The 26,442-nt window shown below is 53.1% G+C and overlaps 1 protein-coding gene across 1 annotated transcript in view; it reads left to right on the forward strand.

The window, feature by feature from the left end:
• Nucleotides 1-26,442, forward strand: part of LOC142488365 (uncharacterized) — a 50,721-nt gene that overhangs the window by 4,480 nt on the left and 19,799 nt on the right. The window lies entirely within an intron of this gene.

Below are 26,442 nucleotides of genomic sequence, written 5' to 3' on the forward strand. Positions count from 1 at the left end.
CTCCCCCCCCCCCAGCACATTGGTGAGCAACGGCTCTGCATTACTAAACCCACTCCCCCAGCAGTACAGTAGTGAGCACGGCTCTGCATTACTAAACACTTCCCCCCCAGCACATGAGAGCACGGCTCTGCATTACTAAGCACTTCCCCCCCCAGCACATGTGAGCACGGCTCTGCATTACTAAACACTTCCCCCCCAGCACATGTGAGCACGGCTCTGCATACTAAGCACTTCCCCCCCAGCACATGTGAGCACGGCTCTGCATTCTAAACACGTCCCCCCCAGCACATGTGAGCACGGCTCCTGCATTACTAAAACACTCCCCCCCCCCAGCACATGTGAGCACCGGCTCTGCATTACGTAACACACTTCCCCCCCCAGCACATGTGAGCACGGCTCTGCATTACTAAACACTTCCCCCCCAGTACATGTGAGCACGGCTCTGCATTACTAAACACGTCCCCCCCCAGCACAGTGAGCCACGGCTCTGCATACTAAACTACTTCCCCCCCCCAGCACATGTGAGCACGGCTCTGCATTACTAAAACACTCCCCCCCCCCAGCTCATGGGAGCACGGCTCTGCATGTCTAACACTTCCCCCCCCAGCACATGTGAGCACGGCTCTGCATTACATAAGCACTTCCCCCCCCCAGCACATGTGAGCACGGCTCTGCATTACTAAACACTCCCCCCCCCCCAGCACATGTGAGCACGGCTCTGCTTACGAAACACTTCCCCCCCAGCACATGTGAGCACGGCTCTGCATTACTAAACACATCCCCCCCCCAGCACATGTGAGCACGGCTCTGCATTACTAAACACTTCCCCCCCCAGCACATGTGAGCACGGCTCTGCATTACTAAATCACTCCTCCCCCCCCCCAGCACATGTGAGCACGGCTCTGCATTACTAAACACTTCCCCCCAGCAATGTGAGCACGGCTCTGCATTACTAAACACTCCCCCCCCCCAGCACCATATGTGAGCACGGCTCTGCATTACTAACACTCTCCCCCCAGCACATGTGAGCACGGCTCTGCATTACTAAACAACTCCCCCCCAGCACATGTGAGCACGGCTCTGCATTACTAAACACTTCCCCCCCAGCACATGTGAGCACGGCTCTGCATTACTAAACACTTCCCCCCCCAGCACATGTGAGCACGGCTCTGCATTACTAAACACTTCCCCCCCCCCAGCTCATGTGAGCACGGCTCTGCATTACTAAACACTTCCCCCCCCAGCACATGTGAGCACGGCTCTGCATTACTAAACACTTCCCCCCCCAGCACATGTGAGCACGGCTCTGCATTACTAAACACTTCCGCCCCCCAGCACATGTGAGCACGGCTCTGCATTACTAAACACTTCCCCCCCAGCACATGTGAGCACGGCTCTGCATTACTAAACACTTCCCCCCCCCCAGCACATGTGAGCACGGCTCTGCATTACTAAACACTTCCCCCCCAGCACATGTGAGGCACGGCTCTGCATTACTAAACACTTCCCCCCCAGCACATGTGAGCACGGCTCTGCATTACTAAACACTTCCCCCCCCCAGCACATGTGAGCACGGCTCTGCATTACTAAACACTTCCCCCCCCAGCACATGTGAGCACGGCTCTGCATTACTAACACTCCCCCCCCAGCACATGTGAGCACGGCTCTGCATTACTAAACACTTCCCCCCCCAGCACATGTGAGCACGGCTCTGCATTACTAAACACTTCCCCCCCAGCACATGTGAGCACGGCTCTGCATTACTAAACACTTCCCCCCCCCAGCACATGTGAGCACGGCTCGCATTACTAAACACTTCCCCCCCAGCACATGTGAGCACGGCTCTGGCATACTCAACACTCCCCCAGTACATGTGAGCACGGCTCTGCATTACTAAACACTTCCCCCCCCCCAGCACATGTGAGCACGGCTCTGCCTTACTAAACACTTCCCCCCCCCGCACATGTGAGCACGGCTCTGCATTACTAAACACTTCCCCCCCCAGCACATGTGAGCACGGCTCTGCATACCTAAACACTCCCCCCCAGCACATGTGAGCACGGCTCTGCATTACTAAACACTTCCCCCCCCAGCACATGTGAGCACGGCTCTGCATTACTAAACACTTCCCCCCCCAGCACATGTGAGCACGGCTCTGCACTACTACCACCCCCCCCAGCACATGTGAGCACGGCTCTGCATTACTAAACACTTCCCCCCCCCAGCACATGTGAGCACGGCTCTGCATTACTAAACAACCTTCCCCCCAGCACATGTGAGCACGGCTCTGCATTACTAAACACTTCCCCCCCCAGCACATGTGAGCACGGCTCTGCATTACTAAACACTTCCCCCCCCAGCACATGTGAGCACGGCTCTGCATTACTAAACACTTCCCCCCCCCCAGCACATGTGAGCACGGCTCTGCATTACTAAACACTCCCCCCCAGCGCACTGTGAGCACGGCTCTGCATTACTAAACACTTCCCCCCCAGTACATGTGAGCACGGCTCTGCCTTACTAAACACTCCCCCCCCAGCACATGTGAGCACGGCTCTGCATTACTAAACACTTCCCCCCCCAGCACATGTGAGCACGGCTCTGCATTACTAAACACTTCCCCCCCCAGCACATGTGAGCACGGCTCTGCATTACTAAACACTTCCCCCCAGCACATGTGAGCACGGCTCTGCATTACTAAACACTCCCCCCCAGCACATGTGGCACGGCTCTGCATTACTAAACACTTCCCCCCCCCAGCACATGTGAGCACGGCTCTGCATTACTAAACACTTCCCCCCCAGCACATGTGAGCACGGCTCTGCATTACTAAACACTCCCCCCCAGCACATGTGAGCACGGCTCTGCAATACTAAACACTTCCCCCCCAGCACATGTGAGCACGGCTCTGCATTACTAAACACTTCCCCCCCCCCCCCCCAGCACATGTGAGCACGGTCTGCATTACTAAACACTTCCCCCCCCCAGCACATGTGAGCACGGCTCTGCATTACTAAACACCTTCCCCCCCCAGCACATGTGAGCACGGCTCTGCATTACTAAACACTTCCCCCCCAGCACATGTGAGCACGGCTCTGCATTACTAAACACTTCCCCCCCAGCAACATGTGAGCACGGCTCTGCATTACTAAACACTTCCCCCCCCCAGCACATGTGAGCACGGCTCTGCATTACTAAACACTTCCCCCCCCAGCACATGTGAGCACGGCTCTGCATTACTAAACACTTCCCCCCCCCCAGCACATGTGAGCACGGCTCTGCATTACTAAACACTTCCCCCCCCCAGCACATGTGAGCACGGCTCGCATTACTAAACACCCTTCCCCCCCCCAGCACAGTGAGCACGGCTCTGCATACTAAACACTTCCCCCCCCCAGCACATGTGAGCACGGCTCTGCATTACTAAACACTTCCCCCCCAGCACATGTGAGCACGGCTCTGCATTACTAAACACTTCCCCCCCAGCACATGTGAGCACGGCTCTGCATTACTAAACACTTCCCCCCAGCACATGTGAGCACGGCTCTGCATTACTAAACACTTCCCCCCCCCCAGCACTTGTGAGCACGCTCTGCATTACTAACACTTCCCCCCCAGCTCATGTGAGCACGGCTCCTGCATTACTAAACACTTCCCCCCCCTGCACATGTGAGCACGGCTCTGCATTACTAAACACTTCCCCCCCCCCCCCAGCACATGTGAGCACGGCTCTGCATTACTAAGCACTTCCCCCCCCAGCACATGTGAGCACGGCTCTGCATTACTAAACACTTCCCCCCCAGCACATGTGAGCACGGCTCTGCATTACTAAACACTTCCCCCCACAACACATGTGAGCACGGCTCTGCTTTACTAACACTTCCCCCCCCAGCACATGTGAGCACGGCTCTGGATTACTAAACACTTCCCCCCCCAGCACATGTGAGCACGGCTCTGCATTACTAAGCACTTCCCCCCCCAGCACATGTGAGCACGGCTCTGCATTACTAAACACTCCCCCCCCAGCACATGTGAGCACGGCTCTGCATTACTAAACACTTCCCCCCCCCCAGCACATGTGAGCACGGCTCTGGCATTACTAAACACATCCCCCCCCCCAGCACATGTGAGCACGGCTCTGCATTACTAAACACTTCCCCCCCCAGCACATGTGAGCACGGCTCTGCATTACTAAACACTTCCCCCCCCAGCACATGTGAGCACGGCTCTGCATTACTAAACACTCCCCCCCCAGCACATGTGAGCACGGCTCGCATTACTAAACACTCCCCCCCCCCAGCACAGTGAGCACGGCTCTGCATTACTAAACACTTCCCCCCCCAGCACATGTGAGCACGGCTCTGCATTACTAAACACTCTCCCCCCCCCCAGCACATGTGAGCACGGCTCTGCATTACTAAAACACTCCCCCCCCCAGCACATGTGAGCACGGCTCTGCATTACTAAACACTTCCCCCCCAGCACATGTGAGCACGGCTCTGCATACTAAAACACTTCCCCCCCAGCACATGTGAGCACGGCTCTGCATTACTAAGCACTTCCCCCCAGCACATGTGAGCACGCTCTGCATTACTAAACACTTCCCCCCCAGCACATGTGAGCACGGCTCTGCATTACTAAACACTTCCCCCCCCAGCACATGTGAGCACGGCTCTGCATTACTAACCTTCCCCCCCCCAGCACATGTGAGCACGGCTCTGCATTACTAAACACTTCCCCCCCCAGCACGATGTGAGCACGGCTCTGCATTACTAAACACTTCCCCACCCCAGCACATGTGAGCACGGCTCTGCATTACTAAACACTCCCCCCCCCAGCACATGTGAGCACGGCTCTGCATTACTAAGCACTTCCCCCCCAGCACATGTGAGCACGGCTCTGCAGTACTAAACACTTCCCCCCCCCAGCACATGTGAGCACGGCTCTGCATTACTAAACACTTCCCCCCCCCAGCACATGTGAGCACGGCTCTGCATTACTAAACACTTCCCCCCCAGCACATGTGAGCACGGCTCTGCATTACTAAACACTTCCCCCCCCCAGCACATGTGAGCACGGCTCTGCATTACTAAACACTTCCCCCCCCCCAGCACATGTGAGCACGGCTCTGCATTACTAAACACTTCCCCCCCCCCAGCACATGTGAGCACGGCTCTGCATTACTAAACACTTCCCCCCCCAGCACATGTGAGCACGGCTCTGCATTACTAAACACTTCCCCCCCCCAGACATGTGAGCACGGCTCTGCATTACTAAACACTCCCCCCCAGCACATGTGAGCACGGCTCTGCATTACTAAACACTTCCCCCCCCAGCACATGTGAGCACGGCTCTGCATTACTAAACACTCCCCCCCCCCCAGCACATGTGAGCACGGCTCTGCATTACTAAACACTTCCCCCCCCCAGCACATGTGAGCACGGCTCTGCATACTAACACTCCCCACAGCACAGTGAGCAGGCTCTGCATACTAAACACTTCCCCCCCCAGCACATGTGAGCACGGCTCTGCATTACTAAACACTTCCCCCCCCCAGCACATGTGAGCACGGCTCTGCATTACTAAACACTTCCCCCCCCCCAGCACATGTGAGCACGGCTCTGCATTACTAAACACTTCCCCCCCCCAGCACATGTGAGCACGGCTCTGCATTACTAACACATCCCCCCCCCCAGCACATGTGAGCACGGCTCTGCATTACTAAACACTTCCCCCCCCAGCATGTGAGCACGGCTCTGCATTACTAAACACTCCCCCCCCCAGCACATGTGAGCACGGCTCTGCATTACTAAACACTCCCCCCCCCCAGCACATGTGAGCACGGCTCTGCATTACTAAACACTTCCCCCCCCAGCACATGTGAGCACGGCTCTGCATTACTAAACACTTCCCCCCCCCCCCCAGCACATGTGAGCACGGCTCTGCATTACTAAACACTCCCCCCCCAGCACATGTGAGCACGGCTCTGCATTACTAAACACTTCCCCACCAGCACATGTGAGCACGGCTCTGCATTACTAAACACTTCCCCCCCCAGCACATGTGAGCACGGCTCTGCATTACTAAACACTTCCCCCCCCCCAGCACATGTGAGCACGGCTCTGCATTACTAAACACTTCCCCCCCCCAGCACATGTGAGCACGGCTCTGCATTACTAAACACTTCCCCCCCCCAGCACATGTGAGCACGGCTCTGCATTACTAAACACTTCCCCCCCCAGCACATGTGAGCACGGCTCTGCATTACTAAACACTTCCCCCCCCCCCCAGCACATGTGAGCACGGCTCTGCATTACTAAACACTTCCCCCCCCCAGCACATGTGAGCACGGCTCTGCATGTACTAAACACTTCCCCCCCCCCCAGCACATGTGAGCACGGCTCTGCATTACTAAACACTGTCCCCCCCCCAGCACATGTGAGCACGGCTCTGCATTACTAAACACTTCCCCCCCGCCCAGCAACATGTGAGCACGGCTCTGCATTACTAAACACTTCCCCCCCCAGCACATGTGAGCACGGCTCTGCATTACTAAACACTTCCCCGCCCCCCCCAGCACATGTGAGCACGGCTCTGCATTACTAAACACTTCCCCCCCCCAGCACATGTGAGCACGGCTCTGCATTACTAAACACTTCCCCCCCCCAGCACATGTGAGCACGGCTCTGCATTACTAAACACTTCCCCCCCCCCCGCACAGTGAGCACGGCTCTGCATTACTAAACACTTCCCCCCCCCCAGCACATGTGAGCACGGCTCTGCATTACTAAACACTTCCCCCCCCAGCACATGTGAGCACGGCTCTGCATTACTAAACCCTCCCCCCCCAGCACATGTGAGCACGGCTCTGCATTACTAAACACTTCCCCCCCCAGCACATGTGAGCACGGCTCTGCATTACTAAACACTTCCCCCCCCCCAGCACATGTGAGCACGGCTCTGCATTACTAAACACTTCCCCCCCCCCAGCACATGTGAGCACCGGCTCTGCATTACTAAACACTTCCCCCCCCAGCACATGTGAGCACGGCTCTGCATTACTAACACTCTCCCCCCCCCCAGCACATGTGAGCACGGCTCTGCATTACTAAACACTTCCCCCCCCAGCACATGTGAGCACGGCTCTGCATTACTAAACACTTCCCCCCCAGCACATGTGAGCACGGCTCTGCATTACTAAACACTTCCCCCCCCCCAGCACATGTGAGCACGGCTCTGCATACTAAACACTTCCCCCCCCCCAGCACATGTGAGCACGGCTCTGCATTACTAAACACTTTCCCCCCCCAGCACATGTGAGCACGGCTCTGCATTACTAAACACTACCCCCCCCCAGCACATGTGAGCACGGCTCTGCATTACTAAACACTTCCCCCCCCCGCACATGTGAGCACGGCTCTGCATTACTAAACACTTCCCCCCCCCAGCACATGTGAGCACGGCTCTGCATTACTAAACACTTCCCCCCCCCAGCACATGTGAGCACGCTGCATCTAACACTTCCCCCCCCCAGCACATGTGAGCACGGCTCTGCATTACTAACACTTCCCCCCCCAGCACATGTGAGCACGGCTCTGCATTACTAAACACTTCCCCCCCCCCAGCACATGTGAGCACGGCTCTGCATTACTAAACACTTCCCCCCCCCAGCACATGTGAGCACGGCTCTGCATTACTAAACACTTCCCCCCCCCAGCACATGTGAGCACGCTCTGCATTACTAAACACTTCCCCCCCCCAGCACATGTGAGCACGGCTCTGCATTACTAACACTTCCCCCCCCCCCAGCACATGTGAGCACGGCTCTGCATTACTAAACACTTCCCCCCCCCCCAGCACATGTGAGCACGGCTCTGCATTACTAAACACTTCCCCCCCCAGCACATGTGAGCACGGCTCTGCATTACTAACACTTCCCCCCCCAGCACATGTGAGCACGGCTCTGCATTACTAAACACTTCCCCCCCCCAGCACATGTGAGCACCGCTCTGCATTACTAAACACTTCCCCCCCCAGTACATGTGAGCACGGCTCTGCATTCTAAACACTTCCCCCCCAGCACATGTGAGCACCGGCTCTGCATTACTAAACACTTCCCCCCCAGCACATGTGAGCACGGCTCTGCATTACTAAACACTTCCCCCCCCCCAGCACATGTGAGCACGGCTCTGCATTACTAAACACTTCCCCCCCCCAGCACATGTGAGCACCGGCTCTGCATTACTAAACACTTCCCCCCCCAGTCACATGTGAGCACGGCTCTGCATTACTAAACACTTCCCCCCCCAGCACATGTGAGCACGGCTCTGCATTACTAACACTCCCCCCCCCGAACCCCAGCACATGTGAGCACGGCTCTGCATTACTAAACACTTCCCCCCCCCAGCACATGTGAGCACGGCTCTGCATTACTAAACACTTCCCCCCCAGCACATGTGAGCACGGCTCTGCATTACTAAACACTCCCCCCCCCCAGCACATGTGAGCACGGCTCTGCATTACTAAACACTCCCCCCCCAGCACATGTGAGCACGGCTCTGCATTACTAAACACTCCCCCCCCCCAGCACAGGTGAGCACGGCTCTGCATTACTAAACACTTCCCCCCCCAGCACATGTGAGCACGGCTCTGCATTACTAAACACTCCCCCCCCAGCACATGTGAGCACGGCTCTGCATTACTAAACACTTCCCCCCCCCAGCACATGTGAGCACGGCTCTGCATTACTAAACACTCCCCCCCCCAGCACATGTGAGCACGGCTCTGCATTACTAAACACTTCCCCCCCAGCACATGTGAGCACGGCTCTGCATTACTAAACACTCCCCCCCAGCACATGTGAGCACGGCTCTGCATTACTAAACACTTCCCCCCCAGCACATGTGAGCACGGCTCTGCATTACTAAACACTTCCCCCCCCCAGCACATGTGAGCACGGCTCTGCATTACTAAACACTTCCCCCCCCAGCACATGTGAGCACGGCTCTGCATTACTAAACACTTCCCCCCCCAGCACATGTGAGCACGGCTCTGCATTACTAAACACTTCCCCCCCAGCACATGTGAGCACGGCTCTGCATTACTAAACACTTCCCCCCCCCCCAGCACATGTGAGCACGGCTCTGCATTACTAAACACTTCCCCCCCCCAGCACATGTGAGCACGGCTCTGCATTACTAAACACTTCCCCCCCAGCACATGTGAGCACGGCTCTGCATTACTAAACACCGGCTCCCCCTCCCCAGCACATGTGAGCACGGCTCTGCATTACTAAACACTCCCCCCCCCCCAGCACATGTGAGCACGGCTCTGCATTACTAAACACTTCCCCCCCCCAGCACATGTGAGCACGGCTCTGCATTACTAAACACTTCCCCCCCCAGCACATGTGAGCACGGCTCTGCATTACTAAACACTTCCCCCCCCAGCACATGTGAGCACGGCTCTGCATTACTAAACACTTCCCCCCCCCAGCACATGTGAGCACGGCTCTGCATTACTAAACACTTCCCCCCCCAGCACATGTGAGCACGGCTCTGCATTACTAAACACTTCCCCCCCCCCAGCACATGTGAGCACGGCTCTGCATTACTAAACACTTCCCCCCCCAGCACATGTGAGCACGGCTCTGCATTACTAAACACTTCCCCCCCCAGCACATGTGAGCACGGCTCTGCATTACTAAACACTTCCCCCCCCCCCCAGCACATGTGAGCACGGCTCTGCATTACTAAACACTTCCCCCCCAGCACATGTGAGCGACGGGCTCTGCATTACTAAACACTTCCCCCCCAGCACATGTGAGCACGGCTCTGCATTACTAAACACTTCCCCCCCCCAGCACATGTGAGCACGGCTCTGCATTACTAAACACTTCCCCCCCCCAGCACATGTGAGCACGGCTCTGCATTACTAAACACTTCCCCCCCCCCAGCACATGTGAGCACGGCTCTGCATTACTAAACACTTCCCCCCCAGCACATGTGAGCACGGCTCTGCATTACTAAACACTTCCCCCCCAGCACATGTGAGCACGGCTCTGCATTACTAACACTTCCCCCCCCAGCACATGTGAGCACGGCTCTGCATTACTAAACACTTCCCCCCCCCCAGCACATGTGAGCACGGCTCTGCATTACTAAACACTTTCCCCTCCAGCACATGTGAGCACGGCTCTGCATTACTAAACACTCCCCCCCCCAGCACATGTGAGCACGGCTCTGCATTACTAAACACTTCCCCCCCAGCACATGTGAGCACGGCTCTGCATTACTAAACACTTCCCCCCCCAGCACATGTGAGCACGGCTCTGCATTACTAAACACTTCCCCCCCACCAGCACATGTGAGCACGGCTCTGCATTACTAAACACTCCCCCCCAGCACATGTGAGCACGGCTCTGCATTACTAAACACTTCCCCCCCAGCACATGTGAGCACGGCTCTGCATTACTAAACACTTCCCCCCCCCAGCACATGTGAGCACGGCTCTGCATTACTAAACCACTTCCCCCCCCCAGCACATGTGAGCACCGGCTCTGCATTACTAACACTTCCCCCCCAGCACATGTGAGCACGGCTCTGCATTACTAAACACTCCCCCCCCAGCACATGTGAGCACGGCTCTGCATTACTAAACACTTCCCCCCCCAGCACATGTGAGCACGGCTCTGCATTACTAAACACTCTCCCCCCCCAGCACATGTGAGCACGGCTCTGCATTACTAAACCACTTCCCCCCCCAGCACATGTGAGCACGGCTCTGCATTACTAAACACTCCCCCCCCAGCACATGTGAGCACGGCTCTGCATTACTAAACACTTCCCCCCCAGCACCATGTGAGCACGGCCTCTGCATTACTAAACACTCCCCCCCCCAGCACATGTGAGCACGGCTCTGCATTACTAAACACTTCCCCCCCCAGCACATGTGAGCACGGCTCTGCATTACTAAACACTCTCCCCCCCCCAGCACATGTGAGCACGGCTCTGCATTACTAAACACTTCCCCCCCAGCACATGTGAGCACGGCTCTGCATTACTAAACACTTCCCCCCCCCAGCACATGTGAGCACGGCTCTGCATTACTAAACACTTCCCGCCCCCCCCCCCAGCACATGTGAGCACGGCTCTGCATTACTAAACACTTCCCCCCCCCAGCACATGTGAGCACCGCTCTGCATTACTAAACACTTCCCCCCCCAGCACATGTGAGCACGGCTCTGCATTACTAAACACTTCCCCCCCCAGCACATGTGAGCACGGCTCTGCATTACTAAACACTCCCCCCCCAGCACATGTGAGCACGGCTCTGCATTACTAAACACTCTCCCCCCCAGCACATGTGAGCACGGCTCTGCATTACTAAACACTCCCCCCCCCAGCACAATGTGAGCACGGCTCTGCATTACTAAACAACTCCCCCCCCCAGCACATGTGAGCACGGCTCTGCATTACTAAACACTTCCCCCCCCCCCAGCACATGTGAGCACGGCTCTGCATTACTAAACACTTCCCCCCCCCAGCACATGTGAGCACGGCTCTGCATTACTAAACACTTCCCCCCCAGCACATGTGGAGCACCGGCTCTGCATTACTAAACACTTCCCCCCCCCCAGCACATGTGAGCACGGCTCTGCATTACTAAACACTTCCCCCCCAGCACATGTGAGCACGGCTCTGCATTACTAAACACTTCCCCCCCCCCAGCACATGTGAGCACGGCTCTGCATTACTAAACACTTCCCCCCCAGCACATGTGAGCACGGCTCTGCATTACTAAACGACTTCCCCCCCCCCAGCCATGTGAGCACGGCTCTGCATTACTAAACACTTCCCCCCCCCAGCACATGTGAGCACGGCTCTGCATTACTAAACACTTCCCCCCCCAGCACATGTGAGCACGGCTCTGCATTACTAAACACTTCCCCCCCCCAGCACATGTGAGCACGGCTCTGCATTACTAAAACACTTCCCCCCCAGCACATGTGAGCACGGCTCTGCATTACTAAACACTTCCCCCCCAGCACATGTGAGCACGGCTCTGCATTACTAAACACTTCCCCCCCCAGCACATGTGAGCACGGCTCTGCATTACTAAAACACTTCCCCCCCCCAGCACATGTGAGCACGGCTCTGCATTACTAAACACTTCCCCCCCCAGCACATGTGAGCACGGCTCTGCATTACTAAACACTCCCCCCCCAGCACATGTGAGCACGGCTCTGCATTACTAAACACTTCCCCCCCAGCACATGTGAGCACGGCTCTGCATTACTAAACACTTCCCCCCCAGCACATGTGAGCACGGCTCTGCATTACTAAACACTTCCCCCCCCCCAGCACATGTGAGCACGGCTCTGCATTACTAAACACTTCCCCCCCCAGCACATGTGAGCACGGCTCTGCATTACTAAACACTTCCCCCCCCAGCACATGTGAGCACGGCTCTGCATTACTAAACACTTCCCCCCCCAGCACATGTGAGCACGGCTCTGCATTACTAAGCACTTCCCCCCCCCCAGCACATGTGAGCACGGCTCTGCATTACTAACACTCCCCCCCCCCCAGCACATGTGAGCACGGCTCTGCATTACTAAACACTCCCCCCCCAGCACATGTGAGCACGGCTCTGCATTACTAAACACTTCCCCTCCAGCACATGTGAGCACGGCTCTGCATTACTAAACACTTCCCCCCCCCAGCACATGTGAGCACGGCTCTGCATTACTAAACACTTCCCCCCCCCAGCACATGTGAGCACCGGCTCTGCATTACTAAACACTCCCCCCCCAGCACATGTGAGCACGGCTCTGCATTACTAAACACTCCCCCCCCAGCACATGTGAGCACGGCTCTGCATTACTAAACACTCCCCCCCCAGCACATGTGAGCACGGCTCTGCATTACTAAACACCTTCCCCCCCCCAGCACATGTGAGCACGGCTCTGCATTACTAACACTTCCCCCCCCCAGCACATGTGAGCACGGCTCTGCATTACTAAACACTCCCCCCCCAGCACATGTGAGCACGGCTCTGCAGTACTAAACACTTCCCCCCCAGCACATGTGAGCACGGCTCTGCATTACTAAACACTTCCCCCCCAGCACATGTGAGCACGGCTCTGCATTACTAAACACTTCCCCCCCCCCAGCACATGTGAGCACGGCTCTGCATTACTAAACACTCCCCCCCCCAGCACATGTGAGCACGGCTCTGCATTACTAAACACTTCCCCCCCCAGCACATGTGAGCACGGCTCTGCATTACTAAACACTTCCCCCCCAGCACATGTGAGCACGGCTCTGCATTACTACACACTTCCCCCCCCCCCAGCACATGTGAGCACGGCTCTGCATTACTAAACACTTCCCCCCCCCAGCACATGTGAGCACGCTCTGCATTACTAAACACTTCCCCCCCAGACATGTGAGCACGGCTCTGCATTACTAAACACTTCCCCCCCAGCACATGTGAGCACGGCTCTGCATTACTAAACACTTCCCCCCCCCCCAGCACATGTGAGCACGGCTCTGCATTACTAAACACTTCCCCCCCCAGCACATGTGAGCACGGCTCTGCATTACTAAACACTCCCCCCCCAGCACATGTGAGCACGGCTCTGCATTACTAAACACTTCCCCCCCCCAGCACATGTGAGCACGGCTCTGCATTACTAAACACTTCCCCCCCCAGCACATGTGAGCACGGCTCTGCATTACTAAACACTTCCCCCCCCAGCACATGTGAGCACGGCTCTGCATTACTAAACACTTCCCCCCCCAGCACATGTGAGCACGGCTCTGCATTACTAACACTTCCCCCCCAGCACATGTGAGCACGGCTCTGCATTACTAAACACTTCCCCCCCAGCACATGTGAGCACGGCTCTGCATTACTAAACACTTCCCCCACAGCACATGTGAGCACGGCTCTGCATTACTAAACACTTCCCCCCCCAGCACATGTGAGCACGGGCTCTGCATTACTAAACACTTCCCCCCCAGCACATGTGAGCACGGCTCTGCATTACTAAACACTTCCCCCCCAGCACATGTGAGCACGGCTCTGCATACTAAACACTTCCCCCCCAGCACATGTGAGCACGGCTCTGCATTACTAACACTCCCCCCCCCCAGCACATGTGAGCACGGCTCTGCTTGTTAAACACTTCCCCCCCAGCACATGTGAGCACGGCTCTGCATTACTAAACACTTCCCCCCCCCAGCACATGTGAAGCACGGCTCTGCATTACTAAACACTTCCCCCCCGCACATGTGAGCACGGCTCTGCATTACTAAACACTCCCCCCCCCCCCAGCACATGTGAGCACGGCTCTGCATTACTAAACCTCCCCCCCAGCACATGTGAGCACGGCCTGCATTACTAAACACTCCCCCCCCCCCAGCACATGTGAGCACGGCTCTGCATTACTAAACACTTCCCCCCCCAGCACATGTGAGCACGGCTCTGCATTACTAAACACTCCCCCCCCCCCAGCACATGTGAGCACGGCTCTGCATTACTAAACACTTCCCCCCCCAGCACATGTGAGCACGGCTCTGCATTACTAAACACTTCCCCCCAGCACATGTGAGCACGGCTCTGCATTACTCAACACCTCCCCCCCAGCACATGTGAGCACGGCTCTGCATTACTAAGCACTTCCCCCCCAGCACATGTGAGCACGGCTCTGCATTACTAAACACTCCCCCCCAGCACATGTGAGCACGGCTCTACATTACTAAACACTTCCCCCCCCAGCACATGTGAGCACGGCTCTGCATTACTAAACACTTCCCCCCCAGCACATGTGAGCACGGCTCTGCATTACTAAACACTTCCCCCCCCCAGCACATGTGAGCACGGCTCTGCATTACTAAACACTCCCCCCCAGCACATGTGAGCACGGCTCTGCATTACTAACACTTCCCCCCCCCCAGCACATGTGAGCACGGCTCTGCATTACTAAACACTCCCCCCCAGCACATGTGAGCACGGCTCTGCATTACTAAACACTTCCCCCCCAGCACATGTGAGCACGGCTCTGCATTACTAAACACTTCCCCCCCCCAGCACATGTGAGCACGGCTCTGCATTACTAAACACTCCCCCCCAGCACATGTGAGCACGGCTCTGCATTACTAAACACTTCCCCCCCCCAGCACATGTGAGCACGGCTCTGCATTACTAAACACTTCCCCCCAGCACATGTGAGCACGGCTCTGCATTACCTAAACACTTCCCCCCCAGCACATGTGAGCACGGCTCTGCATTACTAAACACTCCCCCCCAGCACATGTGAGCACGGCTCTGCATTACTAAGCACTTCCCCCCAGCACATGTGAGCACGGCTCTGCATTACTAAACACTCCCCCCCAGCACATGTGAGCACGGCTCTACATTACTAAACACTTCCCCCCCCAGCACATGTGAGCACGGCTCTGCATTACTAAACACTTCCCCCCCCCAGCACATGTGAGCACGGCTCTGCATTACTAAACACTTCCCCCCCCCCAGCACATGTGAGCACGGCTCTGCATTACTAAACACTCCCCCCCAGCACATGTGAGCACGGCTCTGCATTACTAAACACTTCCCCCCCCCAGCACATGTGAGCACGGCTCTGCATTACTAAACACTCCCCCCCAGCACATGTGAGCACGGCTCTGCATTACTAAACACTTCCCCCCCAGCACATGTGAGCACGGCTCTGCATAACTAAACACTTCCCCCCCCCAGCACATGTGAGCACGGCTCTGCATTACTAAACACTCCCCCCCAGCACATGTGAGCACGGCTCTGCATTACTAAACACTTCCCCCCCCCCAGCACATGTGAGCACGGCTCTGCATTACTAAACACTTCCCCCCCAGCACATGTGAGCACGGCTCTGCATTACTAAACACTTCCCCCCCCCAGCACATGTGAGCACGGCTCTGCATTACTAAACACTCCCCCCCAGCACATGTGAGCACGGCTCTACATTACTAAACACTTCCCCCTCAGCTCTGACCCGGTGCCACTTCCTGCTGTCACAGTAACTCAGCGCCAGGTTACACTGGGCTGCACGCAGTAACTTGTTAGACTGCGTCCATGAAAGGACAGGCAGCGCTGAGCCGTGTGGACGCTCCGCGCTGAGCCCCGGCATCCGCAATGAGGAGGTCTTTAGAGGGGTCTCACGCGAGCGTCCGCAGGCGTGCTGAGTTGGGTTTTTCAGCACGCTGTCCGCTGAGAACCTCCAAGCACAGCAGCGTCAACGTCACGGCGCGTGACGTTGGTGCGTCGCGGGCTATTGGCCCAGCGACGTCACTGCCCTGCCTCCCGATCGCACACGCTGGCTCGCATGCTTGTCCATGAAATCGCACAGGATCAGCAGGCGAGCCAGCGTCAGCGCGCTTCAGCATTGCTCCCCCCTCTATGGACGCAACCTTAGCCTTGGTAGTCATCACGGACGGACCGGGGGGGGGGGGAGCAGCACGGAGTGCGACAGCAGAGGGCATGTGTGGGGGTTCGCTGCACCCTCTTGCAGTCCGGGAGACCCCCGCTGCAGCTCTCCGCTCAAACCGCACCCCGCTCCCTACGGACCGGAGGTAGCGGTCAGTTGCCTCTCCACGCGCCGCCTGCATGCAGCGCGGGCGCGCTGACTGAGGCAGCGGGGCCTCGGCCTTAGATTGCGCAGGACGTGATCTGCCCAATGAGGTAACAGCGCAGGAGGAGGGCAACTCTTCCAGTTCTGGCAAAATGGCCCCCGCGGTCACATGATCGCGATGTATTGTATGTCTTTATATAGCGCCAAAAGTGTACTCGGCGCTTCACAAAGAATACAGTGCAGGGAATTAAAATCATACAATAAGTGCAGCAAAAACAGACAATAGGAAAGGAAATCCCTGCCCCGAAGAGCTTACAATCTAAGAGGTTTGATGGGAGACTTACAGAGACCTCAGGTGAGGGAATAAGTGCTGTGTATGGCTGTGCTTGGCCACAATGGGTGGTAGGAGTGGCTGAGTGTGGGACTGTACCCATGATTGCAGGCTGTTGGGATGCTTAACTTGTGGGGTGAGTTTTAAGGTTAGTCAGTATTAAGTCAGAAGGTTAACACCATTTACAGGGGATGAGATAAGCAGGGAGGCGTGGGTTAGATCAGGTGTGTGTCTTGGTTCAGGCTTAGGCCGTGCTTATAGTGCTGGCGACGCGACGTCGCCCGAAAACAAAAGCATTGCCGCCGCCACGTGCGCTTATAGTTCGCGTGACAGCGCAAAAGCGACGGAGCGCCGTCGTGAAAACTGGTAGCCGGCAAAATTTGATTTTTCAAGGGCTGTCGTGACGGCCCTTGAACCAATCAAATTGCCGGAATTACGCGACGCCGCCGCCCGTCGAAATATAACTTTCCCCGGTGGCGACGGGTGACGTCACCCGTCGTGTCGCCGTCGCCATCACTATAGGCACGGCCTTGGGGTAGATCCCCAGCAGCAGGAAGGAGTAGATAGAGGGTGTGAATAGAGGATTTGTGTGGGTGTTTTTTATTGAGGGGTAAAGAAGTTGTTGGGAGAGAGGTGTATAAATAATGGTGCAGTGGGGAGTGGGGAAATTGGAGAGAACAGAGACGTTCACAAAGGAGTGAGGAAACAGTAAGCAAAAAAAGCAATAGGGAGGGCATAGTGAGATGCAGGAGGAGAGACTTCCCAGGTATTGGAGGACAAGAAGAGTACAAAGAATCACAGCATTTAGAAAGTCAGCTGCCGAGTTGTTGTTGTAGTAGAGTCCAGATCTTCCTCCAATCTTCACCTCTAAAATGAACTCCAGACACTTTCAATGTTACACTTTAAAATGTTGCACAGCCAAAAGAGCCTGCCTTGTATAGTTAAACACATTCACATGACTAACAATTAAGGGAGGGGTCTGCCTATTCAGCTCATACCAGTAAGATGTTAATTTTGATTATACCTGTTTGAAGAAATGTGATTTTGGGAGATGTGCCAGAGGGGGCGTGGCCCTCTGGCACCATCACCCCTCCAGCACTCAAAGGGTTAATCTCCGCACCCGGCTAGACACAGACTCCCCTAACTTCTCGAAACATTACTTGCAAATATTCAGATGACAAATGTTAACGTCGGCGATCATCACAAAGTCGGATCCAGGAGAAGAGTTTTCAAATAATATGAACCAGAAAATACCCAACATATCAACTAAAAAAACAGAGCCACACAATAGGAGATGTAGTAAAAGATCTTCCGTATATAAATATGTTACTCGCAGACCCAAAGTAACTTGTTTCTTCTTATGCCAAAGAAATATTATATTTTGAGTTCACCCGTAATCTTTAAACTTCAACACAAGAAATGTCATCGCAGATTAATTTCCCTGCCAATGGAATAAAGATGCAACGCTCCCCGCCCGGCTCTTAGGCTCCTGCCCCCGTCACCGCGTGCCCGCGTGCGTCGGAGCGGCTGGCGGCGCCTGCACCAGTTTCATCTGCGATCTGTGGTCCAGAGAAGAGCAGGGGGAAAAAGAAAAGTTCGCGACTGCGGGGGCGCGGCCATGATGTCACATGGCTGGTTTGCCCTCATTGGTTGGGTGGCCGTCACTCGGCTGCCGCGCCACAAGTCAAATATCTTGACTGTTGAAAATGTGGTTGCACATCGCGCTTCCTACAAGCGCTTTGCGCAGGCAGTTACTGGGGCCGGCCCAATAGAGGGCCATACTTTGTGTGCGCCGCGCGCGGGCAGCGGGAACAAGGCCTTAGGGAGGTTACACCAGTGTCTGTAATATTGGCCACTCGGGGTGCGGTACCTTGTTCGGGGTGCAGGCTTCGCGCAGGCTGGGTGTTCATAAGCAATGATGGGCACCAGGAACTTTATACATTCAAACAGCCGCTTTATTATCTCTTAGGCCTCGGACATGCTTACCGCTGGCGTGCTGATGCGCGCTGAGGCTCAGGGAAAGCGGGTGCTTTCCCTGGCCTTGCGGTTGCTTGTCCTGCTCGCCGTAAGGGGGCGGGCACGTCACTGGCCCGGGGCGGGCCAGTGACGTCACGGAGCTGGTTCGACCTCATTGGGCGAACCGCTCACGTGACCGGCCTGTCGCGCAAGCGGGGGAATTTTAAATTACCCTAAGACCTGCGCTTCCGCAGGTGCTGGTGAGCCCCTACTAAAGCCGCTCTAATTGCGGCTGTAGGGGCTCAGTGCTGAGCGGGAGCGCGCCTCCGCCAGCAAGCAGGCAACATGGCCGAGGCCTTATACAGAGTCTCACAGTTATTATACACAGTACATCTTGAATCTCCCATTGCGTGTCCTTGGGCTGCTCTTTGTATGGTTTTCCTAGCTTGCCCCCAGATCGGCCGCTGAGCATGTGCTGAGGCTTTATAATCGGGCTATCTATAGCAGGGGTGCGCAAACTCTTCTCCCTACGCCCCCCTGCCTGCTCACGCCTCTCCCCCTGCTCGGCTCCGGCGTCAAATGTCACTGCCAGGTCATGTGATGTCACGTTGGCATGGCTGGAAAGTCAGGGTAAGTAAAGTTAGAGGCCTCGCGCGATCTCCGGCATTTAATTGAAATGCCATTGGGAAAGCGTGGGGACACTGTAACTGCCGTGCCACCCCGAAAATCTTGTGCCCCCCAGTTGGCGCACACCTGATCTATAGAGTCCCTCCACTCTGTAGTGCTGTACTGCTCCATGTCCCCTGACAGGTCTGGTAGTATTCCCTCTGTGATCAGAGTATGGCCACCACGTTTCCTTTGGGCTGCAAGGCCGCTACGGAGCCTCTGATAGGGCTGGTCCAACAATGTCTAGGGGCTGTGACTTGTGGAGCCCCCGCTACCCTTAAGCTTTCTCTCTGTGAACCCTGGTAGTAGTATGGGACCATTTATGTGGGACGCTATCTAAACTGGGTACTCTCCCGAACTGTCAAACAATAAAGGGGATACTTAACCTCTCCTAACCCTAGGAACATATATACAGTGATTTGCAGAAGTATTCACCCCTACCAATAATGTCACAACTTGTTGAATTACAAATAATGTATGCTCATTTTTTTTCAAATAAACTGTTTTTATTGAAAGCTGCAAAGCTGTGGTGGATAAACTGAACACTGTTATATGAGGAGGTTACATTTCAACAGAACAAAAAAGAAGGGAAATGTCCTGATTGCATGAGTATTCCGCCCCTTAAGTCAGTTCTTGGTAGAAGCCTCTTTTGCAGCAATTACTGCTATGCGATTTTTGGGGGGGATATGTCTCTACTTGCTTTGCACAGTAGGGAGGTGACATGTTTGCCCATTGTTCAAGGGAAACTCGATCAGTTGGGGATCGTCGATGGATTGTAATCTTCAAGTCTCATCATAAATATTGGATTAAATTCAGGACTTTGACTGGGCCACTAAGGAACATTAATTCTCTTCTTGTTCAACCACTGCGGTGTGGCTCATGTTGGACGCGTACCCCATGCCCAGAATAGACAAGTTGTTAGACCATGTATATTTGTTAAAAAGCTGTTCGTTATTATATCATTCTGGCAGCCCTTAAAACAATTGTTTTATTATTGTTCAGACATTGGAAGGAGAAAGTTTGTTTTTATGCTTATAATGGATTGTCTTAACTCAATGCAGAATAAATAAATTATTTAAATGTTGGGAATTCTAAATTCATTATGTAATCCCCCCTTTGGGATTAGTAGGGCCTTAAGGGGTTAACCGTGTGGGCCCACACAGAGGTGACTCAGCAGACGTTAAGCCCCGCCCCCTTCTGCCTGCAGCTCGTGACATCAGACTGGAATATTAATTGTAAGCGGGAGCTTCTTGAACTCAGATCCCAGGAGGAGTTGAAGAAGAGGGATCTCGTTGTGAAGTGTTCATCCCGTACCAATAATGTCAAGTGTTTGAATTACAAATAATGTATACGCCAGGTTTAGTCTCCTATAGTCAACGAAAAAGATCTCATGAAAATTGATTTTAGTAAGAATATATATGTATATCAAAAATTCACATAAGAAATGCCAATGCAATAGTGAATACAGGTATACAACTACCAGTGGTATACGGTTACCGGACTCCCACGGGCATCACAAAATTAATAAAAGTCTCATGGATGGAGCCGCCAAGGTGGCGGTGAGCATAAAGATAGGTGTCCAGATTCAAACAGGCATCGGCTCTGGTTGGGAAAGTACCCGCTCCCGGTCTCGAGTATCGGCAGTCAAAAACTCGTGATTTTGGAGAAAAAGTAGACTCCGGCGAGGAAAGCTCCCTCTCCTGGTCTCCAGTGAACAAACACTTACAGTATCACAGCATAGCAGGGGAAGTTGGGCTCGGGTAGGGAAAGCACCCGCACCCCGGTCCTGAATGTACACACCCCACGCCTCCGAAGGCTGTACAGGTGTAGTTGGAACTGGAATCGCCTCCATTCACACAGCAGCTGCAGCAGGGGTGTCACCAACTTGCACTGATTTTAGAATCTGTCCAGGCATTTGCAGAACAAAAGCTTTTACTGAGCAAATCAAGAACAATTCTGAAGACAAGCTCAGTATGAAAAATAGCACACAATCTTACCCAAGGCATTTCGTAGCAGGTGCTACGTCATCCGGTAACCGTATACCACTGGTGGTTTTATACCTGTATTCACTATTCCATTGGCATTTCTTATAATGTGCATTTTCAATATACATATATATTCTTACTAAAATCAATTTTGAGATCTTTGCGCTTGTCTTGTCTATCTTTATCTATCTCCTGATGCTTTGAGCCATCCATTTTGACTAGCTGCAACTCCATTTATTTTTAACTCATTCAATATTAGTTGATTCATTCTTCACATCTTCAGGGCTTTTCCCCCTTAATATTACATCTATTACATTAGTTGTTTCTAACATATCTCACAAGTAGTATAGAGCGCACACTCTGTTTCACAATCCTATAGCCAATGCTGGCTCTAGTGGTCCCATCCTTTTTTGATAATCGGGCTGCCCACGGGCTATGGGACTTTTTAATCGCACCCAGCATGGCTTCTTTCTCCCTCTGTAGGCTGTCTGTCTGATGGGTCATCCTGTACAGCTGATCCCTCTGAGACTCCGGGAGCTGGTCACTGACAGCAGCCTCTTGTACTGACCCGCCCCTTTTGGCTGCAGTTAACAAGTCAAGCAGGGGTCAGCTTCCTGATCTCCCTCCCCTGGCAGGCCATATAGAGTTGATAGAGCCCTCCCCACCTCTCATGATAGGCTTTAGTCATGTTTACGCTCACACCACCCTGCTGTGAATGCTCAATGCCCAATCTCCCCCCCCCCCCCCCCCATTTTGGCTTCCTGGGCCTAACCCCATAAATTAGAGCCCAACTTCCTAAGACTTGGACAGGGGTACATTCCGACCTCGTAAGTCGGTGCCTCCGGCCTGCAGAATCTCTTCGGGGAATAATACTATGGGGCCCAACCGCATTCATTGACACCTCAGTTCTTGGCGTTTGAGTGCAAGCACTTCCTGCCCTACGTCACATACTCTCTCCCTGGCAGTTCGATCACACCAGCGCTTCTGTCGGATTTGGGCATCCCTCGGGTTCTCCTTAACCAATACCACAAGTTTCTGCATCCTATCCCAAAACTTGTGTGTACTACTCTACAGATGTTTATGGGGTGTTTAATTTCCCGTCCCACTCTTGCCTGATCAAGTTCAGGGGCCCTGGACACTGTGCCCATAGACAAGCTCAAAGGGAGAGAAGCCAGTGGACGCCTCTAGTAACTCCCTGTACGCAAAGAGGTGGGGAGGCAGGAATAGCTCCCTGTCTCTCCCCTGAGACTCCACAAATGTTTTAAGCATTTGTTTAAGGGTCCCATTAAATCTCTCACACAGGCCATTTGTGTGGGGATGCTCTACCTGTATTTTCTGGTGACACTCTGCATTCAATTTGAATTAAGCTGAGTGCCATGGTCAGTGGGCATCTCCTTTTGAACCCTACTAAAATGTCTACCAAGGCATCTGTCAGCCCTTTATGGAGGGGAGGGCTATTGCTTCAGGATATCTGGTGGCATAATCCGCCACCGTAATTATAAAACTTAATTTCAGGATAAACAAGCAGAAACTCTAACAATTTTACCACATAACAATATCATATTACTACAGAGGTTGTGGAGACTGGAATATGAGAATCGGGCACTCCTCTAAATTCTAAATGAAATTGAAACGTTTCTTCCTAAGCCTTAAAAGGTGTCACTGGAGATTGAGGGTGGTTCCAGGATGAAAAATGCGCAAAGTAAAAACCCTGGGTAATGTATTCTGGATATTTGGTTCAATTCTCATCAAGAAGGTGTTTTCAAATCTCTTATCTGAAGACACTATGAAAAACAGGGCAGAAGATTACACAAAAATACCACAATAGTGCAGTACTCTTTTGATGTTGAAAACACAAATAATTAAAGTTTGGGTGAAAAAAAATCATGCAGTGGTATAGTGGCGAGAAATGTTGTGAACCCCAATGATAATTATGGCAATTCCATGATAACCTTGAATTTAAAAAAAAAGAAAAAAAAAAGTATTTTCTTGAATATTCAATAGTGTTTATATTAACCAATTCTATGTCTTTTTATACAATGTGATGTATTCATTAGATAATCAATGGGTAATTAAGAGTCGGGGTATGGGAAAAAGTAAGTGAACCCCTGGTTTTACCAGATAAAAGGGGATAATTAGAATCAGGTGTTTGGGTAGATCTTCAGGTGTGATTTTGGGAGGCAAAACCCTATATAAAGATCAGAAACTTTGTTTGGTCTCAACCATACAGGTATGTAGAAATATGTCATACCACAATCAAAAGAAATCTCTGAGGATCTCTTAAAAGCAGTTATTGCTGCTCATCAGTCTATTAAGGGTTACAAAACCATTTCTGAGGATTTGGGGTTCCACTAATCTATTGTCAGACAAATGGAGAAAGTTCAAGACCACAGTCACTCTAGCCAGGAGTGGTCATCCTACTAAAATCTCCCCTAGAACAAACCAGCAATTATCCAGGAAGTTACAAAGAACCCCAAAGTAACATCCAAGGATCTGCAGGCCACTCTCACCTAGGCTAATGTGAGTGTTCATGACTATCAGAAAAACACTGATCTAGAATGGTGTTCATGGAAGGATAGCCAGGTGGAAACCACTGTTCTCTAAAAAGAACATTGCTACTGTCTGAAGTTTGCAAAAGAACACATAGATGATCCACAAGACTTCTGGAACAATGTTCTCTGGACACACGAGTCAAAGGTAGAGCTTTTTAGACTCAATGAGAAACATTATGTTTGATGAAAACCAAACACTGCGTTTGAACAGAAGAACCTCGTTCCAACTGTCAAGCATGGTGGTGGGAGGGTGATGGTTTGGGGCTGCTTTGCTGCATCAGGACCTAGAGGGCTTGCCATCATTTACACAACCATGAATTCTGCATTATAGAAGATTCTAGAGTAGAATGTCAGGCTACACATCTGTGACCTGAAGCAAAAGTGGGTCATGCAGCAAGACGATGATCCTAAACATACAAGCAGATCTACACAAGAATGGTTGCAGAAGAAGAAATGCTACATTTTAGAATGGCCTAGTCAAAGTTGGGACCTAAACCCCAACAAAATGTTGTGGCAGGACCTGAAGCGAGCTGTCCATGCAAGGAAGCCCTCATGTCACCGAGTTAAAGCAGTTCTGTAAGAAGGAATTGCAATTGCAGTTCCACAAAACCGATGTGAGAGACTGACCAGCAGTTACAGGAACCGCTAATGTAGCAGCCTGCTACATTTTGAAATCTCTGACGTCAGTTCTGGTCCCTGCAGGCAGTGTAGGGGGTAATTCTTAAAGCCAACATTTCCACAAAGCTGTTTCTATTATGTCGCCTTTTTTAAAGGTCAGTGTATGTTAGTGACTGGTTTTCAGAAACTGCTAGAAGGGTCACATGATATGGTGTGATCCTTGGGCAACATATGTGTCTATTTTAATCTGACCAGTAACTGGGGTTTTACACCTACCAAGGTTATATAAGGGGCATGGATGCGTTTTCCCTTGGATCCCAGGAGGTTTTGAGGAGGGATCTCGCATGTATGTAGTTAAGGTAGTAATTCCTTTTATTGTTTTATGTCGGAAGTACCCTTTATAGATTACAGGCTTTCCCTAGAATAAAGGGATCTGACAGTACAGGCTCTTATAAGAGGAGGCCTGTGCTTAGCAGAATGTATGTATGTGTAAAGAGTGCTCACCACAAACAGGACGGGACCGCAGGGCTGAGGTGGGGATGTTGGAATACACCGACCAACCACCGCGCAACCGCGTCCGGATTGCAGAGTCGTAGTCGGGTAGGGGAGGTCAGGATAGTCTTAATACTCGCCGTGGTCTTGGATTGGAGAAGTCGGATGCTCGTTGTGCGTAGCCGGGGTCCAGGAGTAGAGAGGTCAGAGTGGTCGTTGTGCGTCGCCAAGGTCCAGGGGTCAGAGAAGGTAGAGGTCTGGGTACAAGCTGAGGTCAAAGGTACAAAAGATCAAGGCAGAATTCACAGAGCAAAAACAGGGTATCAGGATGCTTGTGGCAAGCACTAGTACATAAGCACAAGTTTATGCTCAGCCAATTTGCCGAGGGGCTGGCTGAGCATGTTAAGCACAGAGAGCCAATGGGAAGGCTGCAGGCAGTGAATCATCACACATAGACTGTGTACTGTGTTGGTAGGAAAAACGTACAGAGACTGTAGGAGGGCGTTTCTGGTAAGTGCGTCTGCGAGAGGCCACGGTTTAGGTATGAGGTGTTAATTATCAGCCATGTGGAGGCACATTTAAAGAAATGGTACTTCTAAACAGGCTGTTGTCCTGCATAGGTGTTACACGTTGAATTTAATTAAGAGACACAGCAAGGGGTGATTAGGAGACAGAAGAATCAAATATGTATGTGAAGGAAACTACACTACCGTAGCAAGTCTCCGTCTGCAGGACTAGGAAGAGACCTGGGTGGGCTGCTGGTGGTTTCTAGATTTCTGGAACTGTGACCAGGCCGGACAACAGGCGTCAAAAGGCAGATGAGCCACTGCCAGTCTCTTGTACTAATTCCTGTACGCTGAAAACATGTCCTGTTGTAACCTAAAGAATGGTGCCTCTTTGTGAATGCTGCGATGAATATGAAGAAGATCTGTTAATTAATGTTTAAAAGTTCCTGGCGCCCTGTCCTGTTGTTATTTTTACTCCTCATCACGAGCCAGCCAGGAGACGAACCAGGTAACTACTGAGCACCCACTGAGCACCCACATACACCCACTGAGCACCCACAAACACCCACTGAGCACCCACATACACCCACTGAGCACCCACATACACCCACTGATCACCCACATACACCCACTGAGCACCCACATACACCCACTGAGCACCCACATACACCCACTGAGCACCCACATGCACCCACTGAGCACCCACATACACCTTTAAACAGCA

Source organism: Ascaphus truei, chromosome 2, assembly GCF_040206685.1.
Source record: "Ascaphus truei isolate aAscTru1 chromosome 2, aAscTru1.hap1, whole genome shotgun sequence".
Classification (NCBI taxonomy): domain Eukaryota; kingdom Metazoa; phylum Chordata; class Amphibia; order Anura; family Ascaphidae; genus Ascaphus; species Ascaphus truei.